Raw genomic sequence first — 10,585 nt, 5'->3', positions numbered from 1 at the left:
CATTTTCGTATTTTTATTCTGAGGCTCTGGATCCTACTCAAACCATCTGTTTTAGCTGACTCTTTTTGATAACTGCTCTGGCAAGATGAGAGAGGTAGAGGTGCTGTCTCATTACTGCCAGGGGAAGTAGGGGTCCAGATTCAGCATTCAGCCTCCATTGAAATCTGAGGTGGGAGGACATTCCTCATTACTGCTGGGTGGGGGTGGAAGTCCAGGCTCCCCACATGATCTTCATTGATGCTGTTCGGGAAGTGAGGCCGCAGGGGTGAATGTCCTGGCTCCCGACTTCGGTTTCTCTGACACCATCCCAGTGGGGTTTGGGGGTGCCTCCTTGGAGCCTTGAGCATGGAATTCTAGGTTCCTCTGGGCCTTTGCTGGTGGAGGTGTAGGTGGGGCCACAGTTTTTTCCTGTGGTGTGTGACTGGAGTATAGTGGTTATTGTATGAGTTTTCCATCTTTCCGGGCTGCCTTTTTCCTGGTCCTCTGGCTAGAGAAAGCACACTTTGGCTAGAGTTCTTCTTGTTTGTGCCTTTTGGCATTTCCGGATTACAGGTGTTTTCAGCCCCAATTTTGGGATTTTTAAGGTAGAAAGAAAACCCAGGGAACTCACCACGGTGGTGGTGTTCTTGGGTTCCAAAGCATTAGCCTGTCTGCATTCTCTCCAACACTAAGAATCTTCTTATGTGTATTTTATATACAGGTGACCCTTGACAAATGCACAGTGTGAGGTGCCAATCCCTGTGCGGTCAAAATTCTGCATATAACTTTTGATTCTCCAAAAACTTTACTGATAGCCCGCTGTTGACTGGAAGCCTCACTGATAACATAAACAGTCGACACATAATTTTGTACGTTACATGTAGTACATACTGTGTTCTTACAATAAAGTAGGCTAGAGAAAAAATTAGCAATCATAAGGAAAGGAAAATACATTTCCAGTACTTGTGTGTATTTTGGCGGGGGGGGATCCATGTATAAGTGGACCTGTGCAGTTAAAACCCATGTTGTTCAAAGGTTAACTGCATTGTGAATATGAAAGAGTTTTTGGCTTAGGAGGAATGGGAAAAGTATGTCTACTCCACCTTTCCCGAAGGAAAAGTCCTTTTAAGGGTTTTTCTTTTTTTGGTTTTATTAAATAATGCAATTAATATTTTTCCCCAAAGTTGTTTTCTTATCTCTCTTGACTTCAGATTATTAGCTCAAACATGAATGAATGTTTTTGTATGTCTTGATTCACATTCCAAGTCATTACATCATTAAACTTAATTTTGTAATGAGTTTAGTTCTGTACCTGTTGAGTTTGAGATGCATAGGGGCAGCCTTGTGCAGGCATGTACTATGCCTATTTCTCACTAGAAGAGTAGAGTAGGAGGGAGACCTGGGTAGAGAGATAGATTTGGGAATCGAAAGTAATAGATGATTCTTAAAGATAGTTTGTGTAAGTGAGGCTTACCCATGTTGGCTCAAGATGGAACTGTGGAAGGCTGCCATTGAAAAGAGGGCAGGAAGAAGATGACTGAAGAGAACCCACCAGAGAACTGGAGGTGAGAATCATGTTAGGTATTGCAGAAACCTAGAGAGGAGTGTTCAACAGGCACATGCCTCAGATTGGTCCATAATCTAAAGGTGAAAATGTGAGATTGGATTTGGCAATGGATAGGTTACTGAGAGCAGTGATAGTGCAATGGCATGAATAGAAGCCAGACTACACTGAATGACAGGGCAAGAAAAATATTGATGTATGAGAAAGAAGGAAGGTAAAATTTGGGGTTGCAAATGTTTTCTTTTCAAATTAAAAAAAAAGTTTCTTGTTGGTATACTGAGGCTAAAGAACTAGAACAATAGGAAAGGTACTAGAGAAAGGGATTTTTGAAAAGGTGGGAGGTCAAATCTGGAGCACAACTGAAAGATGGAGAGCTGGGTAGGAATAGTCCTTTCTTTCCCCCTTGAAGAATAGCGGAAAGGATATTTATGCAGATGATTATGAATGCAGGAGGCTTTTTAGAAACAGGGAGAACTTGATGGGAGTCTCAGCTAGAAATAGGAAGCAAAATAATCTAGACGTACATAGGTGCCTTTTAAAAAGTTTTACCCAATAGTAATTTCATAGGTTACATTACAGGCATATCAGAATTGCATATTTTTTTAAAAAGTTACTAATTAATATAAGCGATTCTCATACCTTAAAAGAAAAATGGCAACAGGATGAGCAGACAACTAAAAAACAAAATACAATAAATATTTAAAATTGTTACCCTTCACTGAGGAGCAAAAACAAGAAGCCATTGAAAAATTATCAGTTAGCAAAGATCAATACAAGTTACTTATTTTAAGCAAAGGTGTGGGGTATGGGTACTCTCACACTGCTACTGTAATTGCAAACCAACAAGCTGAATTAGGTCTTATGTTGCATACACTCTGATCCATTAGTTATTTTTCAAGGAATTTTTCCTGATGAACTAATCTGCTCTGTGTGCAAAGATTTACATACAAAATTTTGTGACAGTGTTACTTATACAATATTGGAAATAGCCTTGATGGTCAATAATAAAAAACAAGTAGTAGTCAATTTCATTAAAATTTCTCTTAAGGGACCATTTGGCAAAAAGGAAATGCTCATTAAGTAGGGCAGGGAAGCAGATTATAAAACTGCTGAATATATTGAATATACAATACAAGACAATACAGATTTACTTATGTATGCATGCAGGAAATGGACTCATTAAGTGAAGAGTAAACATCCCTGGATGATTTTAATTATTTTTGTTTTTTTCTTTTCTGTGTCTGGATATTTTCTTCACCAAACATGTAATATGTTCTAAAAGGAATTTTAGCATGTCAGTGTTGCTGAGAACACTAAGGGAATACGGCTGGAATAGCTTTCTACAGTGTAGTTTCGTATTTATCAGTAGCCTACCCATATCCTTTGACTTGATAAGTATATCTCCAGGGATTTTACCAAGGAAATGAATAAATAAGAACCCTAAAGCTCTTTACACCAAGATAGTTATCATGACATGATTTATAATAGTCACATGCTATAATTGTCCTAAAGAAGCCAATGGTTAAAATATGGGTCATTTGCTCTGGTGGACTTAATGTAGATCAATGGAGCCTATAAATATGCTTTTGGAAGTATATATAATGGTACAGGAAGTTGCTTACTCTAATTTACATGAAGAAAATATAAAATACATATTAAGTCTCATCCTGATGTTCATTCTTAAAATAATGGAAAAAAAACTGTGATGAAAGAGACCCAAATATTGGCTTATTTTCCTTACACTTTTATAAACTTGCAACAATGACCATTGTTTTAGAATTAGAAAAAAGTTGAAAATAAATTTGCTAGTTAATATAAAATGATACATAAAGTTGTTTGGTTTGCATTCTTATGCTTTGCAGGGAAGTTTGAGATCTTATTTTTACTATTGCAGTTTTTCTTGTATAATTTGTTTGTGTCTTTGCCCATTTTCTTTTATTAGCCTTTTACTTTAAAAAAAGCCTGTCTTTTGTATTTACTACAATTAGTTTCTTTATTTTGTGGTGAACCACAGTATAGACTTCAAATCAAGATTTCTTTTATCACTTAAAGGTTAGAAAAAGATAATTTCTCTTAAGAGCAGACATGTTTTTATTTATGATGATCAGATTTTTTACAGTTGTATCTTTTATAAAGAATCTGTTTCTTTATTGTGTGTGATTTTAAAAATTGATTGCACTGCTGAGTGAAATTTGTGAAAATTTCATTACAAGACAAAATTTTTACCTTATCATATTCAAAGATGAAAGCAATACAAAGATGTAAAATAAAAAGTATTGTGAAAGCTTCCTACTCTGCCCCTCCATTTTACTCCTGTTTAGGTTTTCATTCTCTAGTAGTAACCACATACAATTACATGCGCCGGTTTTAAGTGTCTTGTTAGATGAGTTTAGACAAGTGTGTATGTGAAAACTATGTAACCATTACCAAAAGCAAGATATAGAACCTTCCCATCACCCGAAGAAGGTTCCTTGTGTCCCTTCCCCATTCAGTAACCCCCAGAGGTAGCCACCGTATTGATTTTGATCACTGTAGTATAGTTTTGCCTGTTGCAGACTTTATGTTTTGGAATTATACAGTTATACCCTTGTGTCTGGGCTCTTTCTGTGTGATACATTGTTTTTGGTTGTAATTCATCCATGATAATTGCTTATTGTAATTTGTTCCTTTTTATCTCTTGGTAGTTCCATGGAATGGGTGTACCAAATTTATTTGCCTTTGTACTTGCTGATGGAGCATTTGGGTTGATTTAGGTTTTAGGAATTATAAATAAAGCTGCTCTGAACATTCACGTATAAGTTACTATATGAATTTGTATTTCCGTATCTTTTGGATTAAAGCCAAGTTGTGGGTTATTAGGTAAGTGTATATTTAACTTTGGAAAATAGCTTGGCAGTTTCTTAGGAAATGGTTGTACCATTTTTATAGTCACACCCAAAGATGTATGGGAATCCCACATACTCTGGGTTCTTGTGAAAACTTGGTATTTTAGCCAATCTAATGGGTATATAATGGCTGATATCTCATTGTGGTTTCAACTTGTTGTTTTTCTCAGACTGGTGATGTTGAACATCTTTTTGTTTGTGTATCAGGCATTTGTGTATCTTCATTAGTGTCTGTTCAAATCAGTTGTCTGTTTTAAAAATTAGGGTGTTCATGTTACTAAACTATGTAAGAGTTTTTATATTTGGAACACAGGTCCTTTGTCACCTGTGTGCATTGTTAATATTTCCCCTTTTTGTTTATTTTTATTTGTTTATATTGAGGTATAATTGACATAAAAGATTGTATTAGTATCAAGTGTACAACATAACGATTTGATATTTGTATATATTACTAAATGATCACAGTAAGTCCAGTTAACGTTCATCACCATACAGGTTTCTTCCCTTTTAATATTTATATCCTATTTATATAGTTGTATTGCTTTGCCAGAACTTTGAACTTTTAAGATAATAAGAGTTAAATCAAATTGAATACAGTAGATGTTTTGCTACTGTTTTTTCCTGTATCTGTAAAATGCTTGAAAATATTTTGGATAAGTTAGGTGGAAAAAGTATCTGTTACTATTTTATTAAATGCTCGTGTTAGCAGTGTAGTTTTAATCAGATGCTATGTGGCATCTATAGAAATGGCTTTTCTTTGTTTTTATTAAAACTGTTATTGTGGTATTCCTTAATATTGAATTGTTCTTAGACATCTAGGACATGCATCAGTAAGGAATTTTATATAATATCATTTTACCTAAAAAGTTTCTTTTTAATTTCATTAAGTTGCATTGCATGAGTGTTGTATTTGTTTTCCACTTTTTGGGTCCATAAAACCTATGATCATGACTATATTTTTCTTCTAGGGCGAATTAGAATGTTCATCTTTATGTTCTTGAAGAATTTTAAATTTTATGCTTTTTAAAAATCAGTTTACAACTCTTGTCATTAATTCCAGATATGAATTTAATAGTTTTTAGACAGTTTTGTCCATTTTATGTTCAGTTGGTTTAGTTTTCTAGTTCTTGAGATCTCAGCTTTTTGTATATTGTTTTTTCTTTTATAAATTTTGGTGTGAAAACATTACCTTAATTAAACTTTTCAGCTTTCATTATGTAGTTGTTTATGAGAGTATTTTATTTTTGTTGGGAACTCTTTCCTTGGAATAAATGAATATCATCTGAACATTTTTTTAAGTGTTACTACATTTTTAAAAGATTTTTATTTATTTAGTTTTAGAGCGAGGGGAAGGGAGGGAGAAGGAGGGAGAGAAACATCACTATGTGGTTGCCTCTTTTGGCACACTGTGTGCCCTCCAACCAGGGGCCTGTCCTGCAACCTTGGCATGTGCCCTGACTGGGAATGGAACTGGTTACCCCCTGGTTTGCAGGCCGGTGCTCCATCAACTGAGCCACACTAGCCAGGGCGTTACTACATGTTGACATACTTTTCCAATAAATTTAAGACAATCAAGGCACCCCTTGAGTGTTACTTATTTAGATTTTCTAGGATAGGTTCCTCCTCGCCTAGGTACCAGCTCTTAAATTGCAAGCACTACCAATTATTATATTCTGTTTTCCTTTGGGTTGCGTAGTTTCCTGAAATCTTAGAATTTATTTGTTTTGCTCTTGAGCACATTCAAATTGATTTCACCTGTGAAGATTGCATGTAGTCATTTTGATATTTGTTAAATTCTCGTTTTAATTTTCTAAATTAAAACATGTTTTCCCCTTATTTAAATGGTTTAGTATAATATATATTTGAAATTTATCTTTGTTGATTGCTGCTCTTTTTTTTTTTATTTGGCGTAGTTGCCAGAGATCTGGAATTTTTAGACATTTAGAGAAGATACATTTGTTGTCTTTAGTCCAGGGACATACCTAACTAAGTATTAAAAGGCCTGGAGCTTATGTAATACTTGGGACCCTCCTTGAGAAGTAGAGTACAGAATTGTGTACCCAGGTGAGTATTTGTTCAGAAGTGAGAAAAGAAGGCATCTGTGTAAATAGCCCAGTCTTCATTTTGTGACGAATCAGCCTCTGCTTTGAAGTATAAAATTTGAGTTGTGTACATTGAATCTTCATTAATTTTATTTGTGGCCTTTGTATCCTACAGTTTTGACTACATGATGTAGGTAGTGCTTTGCGGTGATCTGTACTTTTTGTTGCCTAAATAATGTTTCCAGGATTGCATAATGGCATTTCAAATTATCAGCTTTTGCCAAATAAATTTTACCATGCATGGCAATGATGTTTTCACACTTGCTTTCCTTTGTTGACTAAGTTTGATGCACTTTTTTGTTACCCTTCTATTATCTTTGTGTTTTTTAAGCACCCCATTGCTGGGTCTTATTTTAAAAGAAATCCTGTTGAGCCTCTTCTCTAGTGAAGCCACTAAACTGTTATCATGGTCATTTTGTTTCCAGTTCAGCCTCTTTGTATTTCTTGCTCCGTACTTTTATGTGTTTGGCCTGTGTTTTAGTTTCTTTATGTTACAGTGACTTTTAAGGAGCAGCATCTATTTTCATTACCTGCAGCATGTGGGAGGGAGAGTAAATAGTTTTTATCTATGAAATTTTTTCTCTGATGAGTTGTGGTTGTGGTTAAAAAGCTTATCTGAGTGTATGAAGATTTGGTTGGAAAAGATTAAAATAATGTATTTCATATTTTCTTTTTCTCTAAAGCACTTACAAATTCATTAAGTAGGGGGGAATTTGTGTTGTTTGGGTTATGTTGCATGAATTTGTATTGTCACAATTCTAGGAGCAGTTTTACTGACAACTCGACTTTGAATGAAATCAAGTGAGAATTAATAAGATAACCAGTTATTCTCCTGGAGTAAAATTTTAATGCCCACATCCTTCTGGGGTCTCTGAGATAAATGTATGTGTATATGTATGTACATTCAAGCAATTCAGACTTAGTTTGCTTAGTTCATTAGTGCAAATTAAAAGGCAGTATTATTAGTACAGATAAACATGCTTCTGAAGCTAACATAACAGTGCTTGCCTTTTTTACTGTTAGTAATGACTCATTGTATTTGTTCTTAAACACTTAGGAAGGCCATGGTAGCGATATTCAATCAGTGTGCCTCAAGAGTTTTCAAAACATGCAAGATCTGACTGTTTATTCAGGTGCACTGATCTCTTTTCCCTTACAGGGGTGTCCAACCTGTGGCCCAGGATGGCTATGAATGCAGCCAACACAAATTTGTAAATTTACATTTTTTTCTCATCAGTTTTCATTAGTGTTTGTATATTTAATGTGTGACCCAAGACAGCTCTTCTTCCAGTGTGGCCCAGAAATGCTAAAAGGTTGGACATCCCTGTGAGATGGTTAAAAAAATAAAAAACAACTGCCAACACAGTAGCCATGTGTGTGAACGTTCTGTCTTGAACCATAAATACATAGGTCATATAACAGAGTTGCATCTCTTATTGGTCACATTGCATAATAAGGGTGTGTCTGATTGGTTAAAAACATATCAATAGAGTCACCTCATTTTTTAAAAAGGTCACTTTGGACTGTGGCTGGTGTGGCTTAGTTGGTTGTCTCATTCTGTAACCAAAGTTGCAGGTTCTATTCCCAGTCAGGGCACACACCTAAGTTGCGGGTTGATCCCTGGCTTGGGCATAGGGGCCTGGGACCCCGGGTCTGGACATGATCCCAAGCCCCAGTGGGTGTGGGAGGCAACCAATGGATATCTGTCTCCCTTTCTCTCTCTCTCAAAAGCAACAAAAGAAAATGTGACTTAGGAGCAAAAAGAATAGGTGATTTCTATTTTGTTTTTGTAAATCAGGCAAAGTTATACCTTTTTTTTTGTTTGTTTTGGTCAGATGGGCAAGATATTTTTTGGTGTGCCTCAGAATTTTAGTAATTAGTTAATGCATGCCATGAGATGAAAAGGTTGAAAATCTCTGGGCCATAGAACTGATTTCCCCTTTAAGGACCCCCCACCTACTAGTAGATAGAATGAGACTTTTTCTCCTCACCCTGAAGACAACTTCCTTTATTTTGCATTTTTGGGTGGTGGTTATAGCACTTGTTTTGAGGTTTGACCATCCTCTGTTCAGCTATTTTTATTTTTATATGTCACTTTGCGTGTAGTCAGTGCTATCTTAACTGTAATAGCTTCTGTAATGAAATTTGTGTAAAAAAATGTTAGCATAAAAAATTTGCATGCATATTATATCTTAAAACACTGCTGTTGTTTGACTTAATTTGGTTTAATTGATTTATGCTATTTCTGTTTTGTCTGAGTAGTTTTTTAAACAAGTGAATGCCTAGTTTCCACAGTTGAACTGAATATAAAAATTCTACCCTTAAAAGATTTGCAGTGTTTGATTTTCTCTGTTTAACATGTAAATTATTTAAGATACAGCATGAATTTCAACTGCTTGGCTGCACCCCCCCCCCCCACACACACACACACACACACCTTCCCACCTCTACCAGCCCGGTAGAGGACATATTTTGCTCTTATTGGAAGCTGTGTCCTAAATTGAATGGGACTCCTGCTATTGTCATGTCAGTCAAAATGAAGGTACAGGAGAACTTTTACCCCTTAATTTTTTTTAACCATTGTTTTAACTTTCGAAGCTCTTACTAAACAAATTGCAGAATTACTAAAGAAATTGTAAATTTTTGTTTTGATGACGCATTTGTTTTGTACTCAGAAAAATAAAACTGACATTTGTATCTCTCTAACATAAATTTTTTGGGTAGAATTATGGCTTTTTATCAGTTGAGTGTTGGATATGAGATATGATATCATTTTACCATTGAGATATGAGATACTATTGATATCATTTTATGTTGCGTACTTACAAGCTTTTCCAAAATTTTATTAGCATTGGAAAGCATATGTTCTCTGAAATAGTTTTATTATCACAACAGTTAGTGTAGTTGAATATAATCTAATATGTGTTTTAACTTTATTTAAAAGGATACTAAAGCATCATGTAAGATAGCTAACAATTTCAAACTTCCTGGCACAGACATTCAATATACAGAATACTAAAAATTATATAATAGCAGCAGAATTTTAGAAGCTGTGTACATTCTAGTGACTTGTAGTTTTAAGCTGTTACTATTTCTGGTTTTTTGGAAAATGAAGCATTTGGTTAAATGCCTTGAGATTTTCAGATTTGTGCATATTCTGTTGAAGCCTTCACAACTATGTTTGAGTTCATGCCATGGGATAATGAGGTCATTTTCACTTTTGGTGCTATTCAAGGAAAGAAAACTAAATTCTCTTGAGGAAATTCTATGTCAGTGTTTTGTTGAATGCTTTTCTCTAATATTCCCAGACAGAAAGTCTTAATTTGAGGAAGTAGATGAGAGAAGCCTAGTATGATTTTAAACTCCATCCTCCCTCAGAATGGGATCAATTGCTGCCCCTTCCCCAACTCCCACTGCATTCTGTAACCGGACAGTAGTGTTATATGCAAAAACTGGCTTTTTACAAACAAGATGCAACAGATGATGAGACCCCCTTGTGCAAACAGCTGAGGAAACCTAAAAGTACCACCACAGTTAACATATAAGACTTAAATAAATGGAAAAGCTCACTATATTCTGGAAGATTCAAGTTCTTAATTGTGTCAACTCTAAAACTTAATCTACAATTTTAATGGCATTCTAAAACAAAACTAAAAGGATTAAAAAACCCCATCAGGCAATTGCCATGATGAGGTAGTAAGTCTTTGTAGATGTGTAAAACGAAGCTCAGAGAAATCAAGTAACCTCTCTAAGGTTGCAAAGCAAGGAAGTGGTTGAAGCAAAGCTTCACAACAAGGTGAGTGTGAAAGCTTCAGATGTAATGATAGCTGTAGTATTTAGTAAGTGCTTAATTATTAAGCATTACTGTTCCATGAAAGTACTATATATCTTCTCAATTAGAATAGCATCTAAATATTTAGAAAATAAAAATTTGTGAGACTTCTCTAGGGAGACTGTAGAGATAATGCATGCTGTATTTATGGATTTATATAGGCCCTCTATAATTCCCTCCTCCCAACCTCACATTTTCCTGCATGCATAAGCAGTTGTTCCAG

At 35.2% G+C, this 10,585-nt stretch overlaps 1 protein-coding gene across 1 annotated transcript in view; it reads left to right on the top strand.

The window, feature by feature from the left end:
* Positions 1-10,585, top strand: part of RRAS2 (RAS related 2) — a 76,684-nt gene that overhangs the window by 23,645 nt on the left and 42,454 nt on the right. The window lies entirely within an intron of this gene.

Source organism: Phyllostomus discolor, chromosome 6, assembly GCF_004126475.2.
Source record: "Phyllostomus discolor isolate MPI-MPIP mPhyDis1 chromosome 6, mPhyDis1.pri.v3, whole genome shotgun sequence".
Taxonomy (NCBI): Eukaryota; Metazoa; Chordata; class Mammalia; order Chiroptera; family Phyllostomidae; genus Phyllostomus; species Phyllostomus discolor.
The sequence above is the reverse complement of the archived record's forward strand: the minus strand, read 5'-3'. Positions and strand labels throughout refer to the sequence as shown.